Consider the following 9,115-nt stretch of genomic DNA (forward strand, 5'->3'; position numbering starts at 1 on the left):
ATTATGTCACTAATCATACAGTACTTAGCAGGGCTGGCCAACATCGTTGGAAATACTCAATACCTGTGCTGGCCAATAAAGTAGCCACTAGCCACATGTGGCTGCTGAGCACTTGCTATATGACTGGTTTGACTAAGGAACTCAATTTTTATCCTATTTCATCTTAACTTAAATAGCCACATGTGGCTAGTGGCTACTTTACTGGACATCAGCGGTTTAGAGCTTCCTCATATATATTTAGAGCTTGAAAGTTGGGTGTGGGGAACAGAGGGGTTAGAAATGTAGAAACTTTTATTTCCTCTGATTATTATATTATCTGATTTTTATTTCAAGAGTATATTACTTGTATAACTTTAAACTTTTTTAATTTTAAAAGTAATTAATATGCTATATAGAAAAATTGGGATACAAGAGGAAAATAAAAATAATCTGTAAAACTACCTTTAAGAAATAATCTACAATTAACGTTTAGCCATATGCCAAGTGGCTCAATGAAGTACCTGGAGCATCAGTGACCCAAGTTACTCTCTGAGTTTGATCACCTTTCTCTTCTACCCCATCCCCATCCCAAACACCTTGGAAATCCTTTAGAAAGCCATCATCTCTAGAACTCTCCCTCAAGACTGCCCAAAATAAACACTGAGTAATCTTCTTGCTTACCTCCCTTCCACCACAGTCACAATCAACCTCTGCCACCAGTGTCCCAAACTTTAACTGAAACCCAATCGCTATCCCACAACGTCATGAAATCATTTAATCACTATAGTGAAAAAGAGCACAAGAGTCAAGCAACTTTGGTAATGAGTCTTGTGGTTCTCCTTTCACTGTCTGATGACCTTGGACTAATTACTTCTGCTGGTTTCTACACCTGTTTCTTCATTTGTTAATAGAAAAGAATACCTAATGCATAGACAGCATCTCTAAGGCATTAGGACTAGCTAGAGTAGCACTCAATAAATGACAACTATTACGAACATCTATGTGCCTGGCACTGCCCTAGATGCTGAAGGTAGAGCTCTGAAACAAAGCAGAGTCCAGCCATCCTAGAGGTAACATTCCACTGGCTTAACCCCCAGGGACTCTTTCCACCTGGGGTGTAAATTCCTGATCCATCCCTTAATAGATGTGTGACTATACAAAGCACTTTATCTAAAAATCTCAATTTCTTTATTTCTAATATGGCAATGTCATTTGCTCTTACCTACTTGAGATGGCTGGAATAAAAATAAAATGAGAATCTATGTGAGGAGTGCCCATCGTGGTACAATGGAAACAAATCTGACTAGTATCCATGAGAACACAGGTTTGACCCCTGGCCTCAGTCAGTGAGTTAAGGATCCAGCATTTCCATGAGCAGTGGGGTAGTCACAGATGTGGCTTGGATCCTGCGTGGCTGTAGCTGTGGCGTGGGATGGGGGCTACAGCTCAATTTGACCCTTAGCTGGGGGACATCCATATGCCACAGGTGTGGCCCTAAAAGGACAAAAAAAAAAAAAGAATATATGTGAAATGGCTTTGTAGATTATTGTATGCTAAATAAACAGAAGACATTAAAGAGTATCATATTCCTCATCTCTTGTTCAAAGATTTCCAACCAATGTGCTAAAATACTGACTGTCCCTTTCCCTGGCCCCCTCAGCCTTCAGAGGGCCAAGGAGCCTGACAAACAAATATAACCATTTTTATGTGTGCCGTGATGCAGAAAAATTTGGAAACCTTGCTCTAAAACACTACCTCATGTTAGCTGAAACGGGTTGGCCAACCAACTCCCTCCTCTGGATGATTTAGGCCTCACCACCCACTCTGTTATTCTTATGATCCTGATTCAAAGATAGTGTGTCACAGTTCCCCAAAGGATCAAAAAGGATCAAGCCTGAAGATCAAGGAGCTGCCACCACAAATATACAAAAAAAAAAAAAGAAACAAAATAAAAACTCTTAGGCGACAGCATGGCAAAGTATTTCCAGTAATTTCCAGTAATATCTGTCTATAAGCATCTTACGACATCTTAAAAGTTTAGAATAAAGAGGGAAAGAAAGGATGGAGGGAAGAAGAAAAAGAGAACAAAGGGAAGAGAAAAAGAAAATATATACTTTTGCCTTGTAGAGAAAAGCTGAGAATCCGCAAGAGCTTCCAAGACTACCTAAGATGAGTAGAGACTAAAGATTACTCTTATGTTCCTTTGGTTTACAGTCTTTTCCCTATTTCCCAGAACTAATGTTGGTGGATATCTGACTTTTAGACTGTCATGGTTCCTAAGTCATCATCATCCACATATTGTGGAACTACTCTTTCCGGTCGTAGATATATTGTTAGTTTTTCATCCATAGCCGTGTAATCTTCAATTCCTGATTAAATTTACTCCTTCCTCCATCCTGAATTTATTCCTTATTCCATCCTAAATTAATCATTCTGACCCCAGACTCTAACAATGCCAACCCTTATTTTTGCATCATCCACCCCTCATACTTCATACGCACACATGAACACATATCTACAGGTTTATATTCACCTTGTGGGAAAGCTAAGGCCTCCTCCAAACTTATTTCTTTTTGTCATATGTTTTGGGATGATATTCAACCAGCTGGTTAGGTACTTAAGATTAATAAAGAAAGAGACCTTCTAATGTCTGACAGAAAATCAGGTGAGATATCCCCACCTCGGGCCAAGAAAGGCGTAAAGAAAATGTGGTAGAAGCAGCCTAGGTAGTGCTTAAGAGCTCACAGCCTGGATTCAGATAACCTAGGCTCAATCCTGGCTCCACCAGTGTAATTCTGAGCACATTACTTTAGCTTCAGTTGATTGTTTAGTTTCCATTACTTCAGCTAAAAAAAAAAAAAAGAAAATTTTAGCCACATCATAAGGTTGTTGTGAGGATTAGATGAATAAACATGTAAAGCACTTAGCATGAGGCCTGGCACACAATAGGTGAACAAATGCTAATTTGTGTTATGGTGTCAGATATAATCTATCTTCTGTCTTTCTCATTGCTATAAAAGAAAACTAATTTAGCATAATTGACTCTTTTTAAAGTTATGTTTTCCTGCCCCCCAAAGTGAGGCTGCTAGATAGAGGGAAAATTATTTCGTGAGCAGAAGCTGGTTACTCTAATAAGGACTATGATGAGCTGCACAGGTCTCTTCAAGTTCTAACATTCTATGAAACAGGTGTCAAACATTTAGAACATCAACCCTTAATCAACAAACACTTCACCATCAAATCAGTAAGTTCGAATATGCACTCTAAACTTACATAAACTTTGGAAGGCCACTAACTTATTCTCAAAAGAGAATGCCCAATAAATACTTAATACAGAGGTGATATGGAGGGAAAAGAGATGTCAAGATGGGCAGCAACATAACAGAGGCTTATGGACCACGCCATGGGAACATCTTATTTGCCCTTCCTAACCATGCCAAATCCCAAAGCAGACGCCTCAAATGAAAGACAAGAAAAGGAAAACAAAGTACACCAGAAATTTAAACTTTTTACTCAACTGTACCCAGTGGGTGGGTGATCTTTAACATGTATTAAATAAGAATAAACTTATCCATTTCTAAATCCAGTGGATTGCCACAACACTGGCCACACACAGCTATCCCTATAAAGAAACCTCAATACCACAAAACAGGAACTAAATAAGTAGGTAGTCTTACTTCCTTCTCTAGGTCTAGGAAGGAATTTAGAAACACCGAAGTTTTGAAGTAGCTGGAGATTTCATCAGTATGAAGCTAGAATCTCTGCATTCTACTCTCCTCAGTGCCCAAAACTAGCTGTGTACAGTTTAAAAAAATAATAGCTCCACACAAAAAGTTACATTAACTTCTGGAGTTCCCGTCGTGGCGCAGTGGTTAACGAATCGGACTAGGAACCATGAGGTTGAGGGTTCGGTCCCTGCCCTTGCTCAGTGGGTTAAGGATCCGGCGTTGCCATGAGCTGTGGTGTAGGTTGCAGACGCGGCTCGGATCCCGCGTTGCTGTGGCTCTGACGTAGGCTGGTGGCTGCAGCTCCGATTCAACCCCTAGCCTGGGAGCCTCCATATGCCGCGGGAGCGGCCCAAGAAATAGCAACAACAACAACAACAACAAAAAGACAAAAGACAAAAAAAAAAAAAAAAAAAAAAGTTTCATTAACTTCAAAAAGACACTACCTAAGGAGTGCCTTTTAGTCTATCTGAAGGTTATATACCTCTTTTGAGAATTTGATAAAAAAAAATGGACATTCTCCCCAGCGGGGTTGAAAACGCACTCAAACAAAACTTTTCAACCATAATTGGGGGGGGGTGAAGGGGTGAGGAAACACCCTGAAAGTCACTGACCCCTAGACCATGGAACCCCAAAGCACAACCCAGGATTAAGGCAAACTAATTTATCAATCTGAAAAGATGAAAGTAACTGAGGCAGAGATTTTAACCCAGAAAATAAAATAAAATGAGACATATTTTCTCAGCTAATGGAGTGTTAGATGTAGTGGTTGGGAGAAAGTGTTGGCCATGTTAGCAAGGAAAGCAAAAAAAAAAAAAGAAAGAAAGAAAGAAAAGAAAGGAAAAACAAACAAACCAAAAAACCCCACAGGACTAACAAAAGAAAAGTGAATTTAAAACAATAGTGACGTAGAATCTGTTGTATTCACTCTGAGACAGCAGCGATAAAATAGCCAATCCCTGCAGACTTGACACAGGAATGATTTAACGTAACCAATTCCGGCGCACGTTCCCATGCCAAAAAAGCTAATTAAATTGCAATGTGAACACACACCTGCCACACTTGCAAGTGAAAACACAAGTTCACGAGAAGTCCTGCAACTCTTCCATTTTTTCCCTTTAGAACAGAGTTAGAGAAATGACATGCTTTAATCTAGGAAAAAATGAAGGGAGGGGGACAGAAATCCTAAAAGGGGGCGGCTAAAGGATCTGCAGGAAGTGCAGACTACAAACTTTTTTGAGATCAAAGGGTTCGAGAGGGAGATAAGAAAAAAACAAAGGAAGTAATAAGTAAAAGGGAAAAGCGTCTAGAAACAGTTCTTTAAAACAAAACAAAAAAAATCCTTTTTCCTAGACACGTAAACAGTAGTAACTTGGCAAAGAGGAACGGACGAGACGCCAGCACAACTTCCTTCCCAACTCCAGCATTCCTTGGCGGTCCGCGTAAGCTGAGCAAGGCTCAGGACCTTTCACAGGCGGGGCGCCTCCCTGCACCACTGCCCGAAGAGCCTCTCGCAGGGACTACCGCGTCTCCCTCCCTCCCACTGCGGAGGAGAGAAGTGCGGGATGCGGGGAAAGGCAGAGAACCGTAAAGGCTGGACCCCCAAACCTGACGGTGGCCCACTCCGAGTGGACCCACTCCTGGATCCTGCCACCCCTTTTCCCACTCGATGCGTGCAAAACCGGGAGGGCGCCGCCCCAGGAGGGCCGGTCCTACCTCTTCACCCGGCACACGCAGGTGGGACAGAAGGGAGGAAGGGGCAGAGATCCAAGGCCGAATACCTGAGCAGAGACAGATGGCACGGACTAAGGACAGAAGTGCCCAGTGAAAGTCCGGAACTGAGAGCCCCAGCGGCAACGTGTCCCGCCCCGTCAACCCCTCCCAGCCGCCTTCCCCCGCCTCTTCCCCGCCGGCCATCTCCGCCTTCACCTGTCCGCGGAGAAGCCAGCGGTTCTCACGTCGAGTATCAGCCCTGCCTTCTGCTCTCCAGAGTTGCCTCAGCCCTGGCCCCAAGTGAGCGGAAACGCGACCTGAGCCTCCTCCTTCCTACCCTCCCCCCCACGCACCTCGGCTCCGCGGGGGCGGGGAGCAAGTGCAGCTGTCACAGCCTCACCCTGACCGACGGCCGAGGACACGCAGAGCCGCGGCCTCCCAACCCGGCCTGCAACCCCCGAGCCGAGAGCAGCGGAGCCGGAAGTGAGGGGACCGGAAGTAGCGTTGTCCGTGGCTCTGGACGGCCTCTCTCTCCCTCGATCTGGCCGGCCCAGCCGCGTCTCGATGGTGCCGGCGCACCTCCCCCAAGGCCCCCTCCACCGCCCTCCGGGAGGCGGGCCCCGCCCCTCCCTCTGCGGCCCTAGCAACCACATCCGGGACTCAGCCGGCGCCGTTGCCCGGGTAATTTTCTAGCTGCGGTGGGATCACCAAGGGGTGTGAGCGCGGGTAAAGAAGCACTTGCCAGAGTTGCAAGCTCGCGGGGAGACTCGTAGGCTGGTCTTGAGTGGTCGGAGGTCCAGAAGCCTTCAGCATCCTTTCTTTCTCACTCACACACCCCAGCCTCGGACGTTAGGCGCGCCCCCCCCCGCCCCCTCCGCGCCCCGCGCCCGGCAACAGACGGTGAGCCGGTGGCGGGAGGGTTGGAGGTTGAAGGTAGCTCACCGCCTGGCCCTCCTAGGAGAGCCAAAGCTTATTTCTCAGCTGCCGGAGAGCATATAGAAGGTTATTCCAGCCCCTTGGGGGGGGGCGGGGAGAGAATGCAGAATTTATGGAGTATAGGGGATGCGGGCGCCTGACTCTTCCTTCTTCCCCAGTGCTTGGAAGGACCCACTCTGGCCACGTCACTCACGCCCACCCCCTTCAGGAAGACCAGAACCCCTTGCCCTGCGTCCCTGAGTTCTTACGACCTGTTCTGTTTTGTGATCATTTCTGCTCTGCTCGCTCGCAGGCAGTGGATCCATGATACTTTGCTTTCCTGCTTCCCTTTCTTCATCCAGGTGACCAGTTTCTGCTAGCTTTGCTCGCCCCGTTACTTAAACAGATTACTGCCCTGCCTACAGAAACCGCTGAACAACCTTTCTTTCAGAGCCCTTTGTAGTTTCCTAAGAGGAGGCTCCAACCTGTACCTCGGATGTTCTCCCTGTCCCCAGCGCTGTATGCAGAGAAACCTGAAGCTCATTTACACACAATACAGACCCGTGATCCACCCCGCGCACATCTCCCTTCAAAGTTCTGGACTGCTTTTCCTTTGACAGCTCTTGGGTGCTCGTTTTCACCGCCATTTCACTTGCAGAAATGCTAAAGGTAACAGTACTCTCTGTGGGATCTCCCTCTCTTTAGACTTGTACTACTCACCTGCCTTGCTGCATTAATCAACAAGCCATTTTTATTGACTAAGCGCCCAAAGGCAGAACTCTGCTTCTCCAAATTGAGGGGGAGAGTTTCAGCGTAGTGAATGGTACATCCCTGTAGATATCGTCCGCATATCTGTGAACAGTAAAAACCCATGACACCACAAATGTTTCAAAAGTAAATAACAATATTTATTATCCGAGCTCTCCAGGACACCTCTGCAAAACCATAATGAAATCCTAAAACATTAATCTGTGGTTAAAGGGTCCTTATCTTAAATGGCTCTGTCCTTAACCAAAAAAAGAAAAAGAAAGAGTGAATATATATAAAAGTAATGCATAGAGTTCTAACAGTTTACTGTGGATATTCCTTTTCCAGGCCATCTGGTTAGTCTTCTCAATTGTAAGGAAAGGACCCCAATCTAAAATAAGTACTGCTCTGCTCTTGTTAAATAGGAACTTAAGAATGGAACTTAGTAGCCAAGTACAAGTGTTCTTCTTAGAGTTTCAGAGGAGTGATTAGGAAGATGTTCATAGCTGTGTACAGTGATACTTGAATGATGCTTAACTGTTTGATCTGGCTGGTGCCCTAAGGACTCCTGCCAGATGTCTCTTGAGACTGGGGACTCTTGACTTCGCTGAAGAAATCTATTAAACTTTTAGGCTCAGAGGTGTTTCTTTTATTAGAATGGTGGACACTTGCTTTGATTATTTGTCCTTAGCTGAATAGTTTTCTTGGCAGCTGCTGGTTTTGATAGAGCTTCTGATGGACTTGAGACTAATGCTAACTTCTGCTTGGTGAAGGTGCTGTCAGTCATTTTAGGTGCTCTTTGGTCTGCTGCAATTCTGGTATTTTGCATTAATAGTCCTTATACGTGGTGTTATGCTGTGCAAGGCTGTACACAAGATTAATCGTCCTATGAGTTCTGCTTCCCCAAGGGAAATTAGAAAGTAGGCTGACTGGAACGGATACACTGCAAGCTACTTCAGCTGGTGATGGAAAACAGTGAAATTCTAGGCACTTACTTTGGGAAAAAGAAGCAGTAGCCAGTATTCTTTGGATCGGGGGAAATTTTTTCATTCTAACTCAAAAACTTTATTTTAAAGCTGACCCTGTTGAGATGAGGTTTTGTTTTATTTTTTCGCTCGCTCTCTCGTGCTCTCGCTCTCTTGCTGTCTCCCTTCCCCCCTTTTCTCTTTCTCCTACAGCTTGAGGAATTCTGCCTGCCCATTCTCTTTAGGAAGAATATAGATTACTGTTTTGCTTTTATTAGTGTTATGTTTGGAGGGGTAAGAAAAAAATGGAATAACTTCCTGTCATAATATACTCACTACATGGGGCTTATTTATTCATTTACCTTTGCTCTGTTTTGGCTATTATTCAGCTTTAGAAAAATCAGGTACTGGAATTCCAGATGTGGCTCAGCAGTAGCAAATCCGACTAATATCCATAAGGATGCAGGTTCTATCCCTGGCCTCGCTCTGTGGGTTATGGATCTGGCATTGCCATGAGCTGTGGTGTAGGTCGCAGATGCGGCTTGGATCTGGCATTGCTGTGGCTGTGGCAAAGGCTGGCAGCTACAGATCAGATTCGACCCCTTGCCTGAGAACTTCCATGTGCTGCTGGTGCAGCCCTAAAAAGACAAAAAAAATTTAAATAATAAAGAGAAAAAAGAAAAATCAAGTACTGTTTATTCACTTGGCTTGTGGGGAACCCTGGCAGCTTATCTCTTATTTATTGACAAGGAAGGAAAGAAGACAACAGGTTGAAGGATGTTAATTTTCCTTTCTGAATGAATTAAGTGCACGTGCCACCTTTTTGCTTTAGATGTTGTATACTGTATGCTACTTATCAATATTATTTCCTCAAAAAGAAAGAAGGTACTACCTTCCGATCTTTTCTAGGGGAATTCTCATAGTATCACAATAATTTCATCAGTCTTTATCTACAGCTTCCTTTTCATTAAGAGATATTTAGTTAGCTTGGAGTTCCCTTCGTGGCTCAGTGGTTAACGAACCCAACTAAAATCCATGAGGATGTGCGTTCGATCCCTGGCCTCCCTCAGT

General features: G+C 44.5%; 1 protein-coding gene across 18 annotated transcripts in view; it reads right to left on the reverse strand.

The window, feature by feature from the left end:
- Positions 1 to 6,015, reverse strand: part of ARFIP1 (ADP ribosylation factor interacting protein 1) — a 101,824-nt gene extending 95,809 nt beyond the window's left edge. For 4 of the 18 annotated variants that reach the window (XM_021100375.1, XM_021100368.1, XM_021100372.1 and 1 more), the window contains exon 1: positions 5,421 to 5,575. The gene's annotated coding sequence lies outside the window, so the exon portion shown is untranslated. 18 annotated transcript variants of the gene reach the window in all.

The sequence above is a fragment of the Sus scrofa genome, chromosome 8 (assembly GCF_000003025.6).
Source record: "Sus scrofa isolate TJ Tabasco breed Duroc chromosome 8, Sscrofa11.1, whole genome shotgun sequence".
Taxonomy (NCBI): Eukaryota; Metazoa; Chordata; class Mammalia; order Artiodactyla; family Suidae; genus Sus; species Sus scrofa.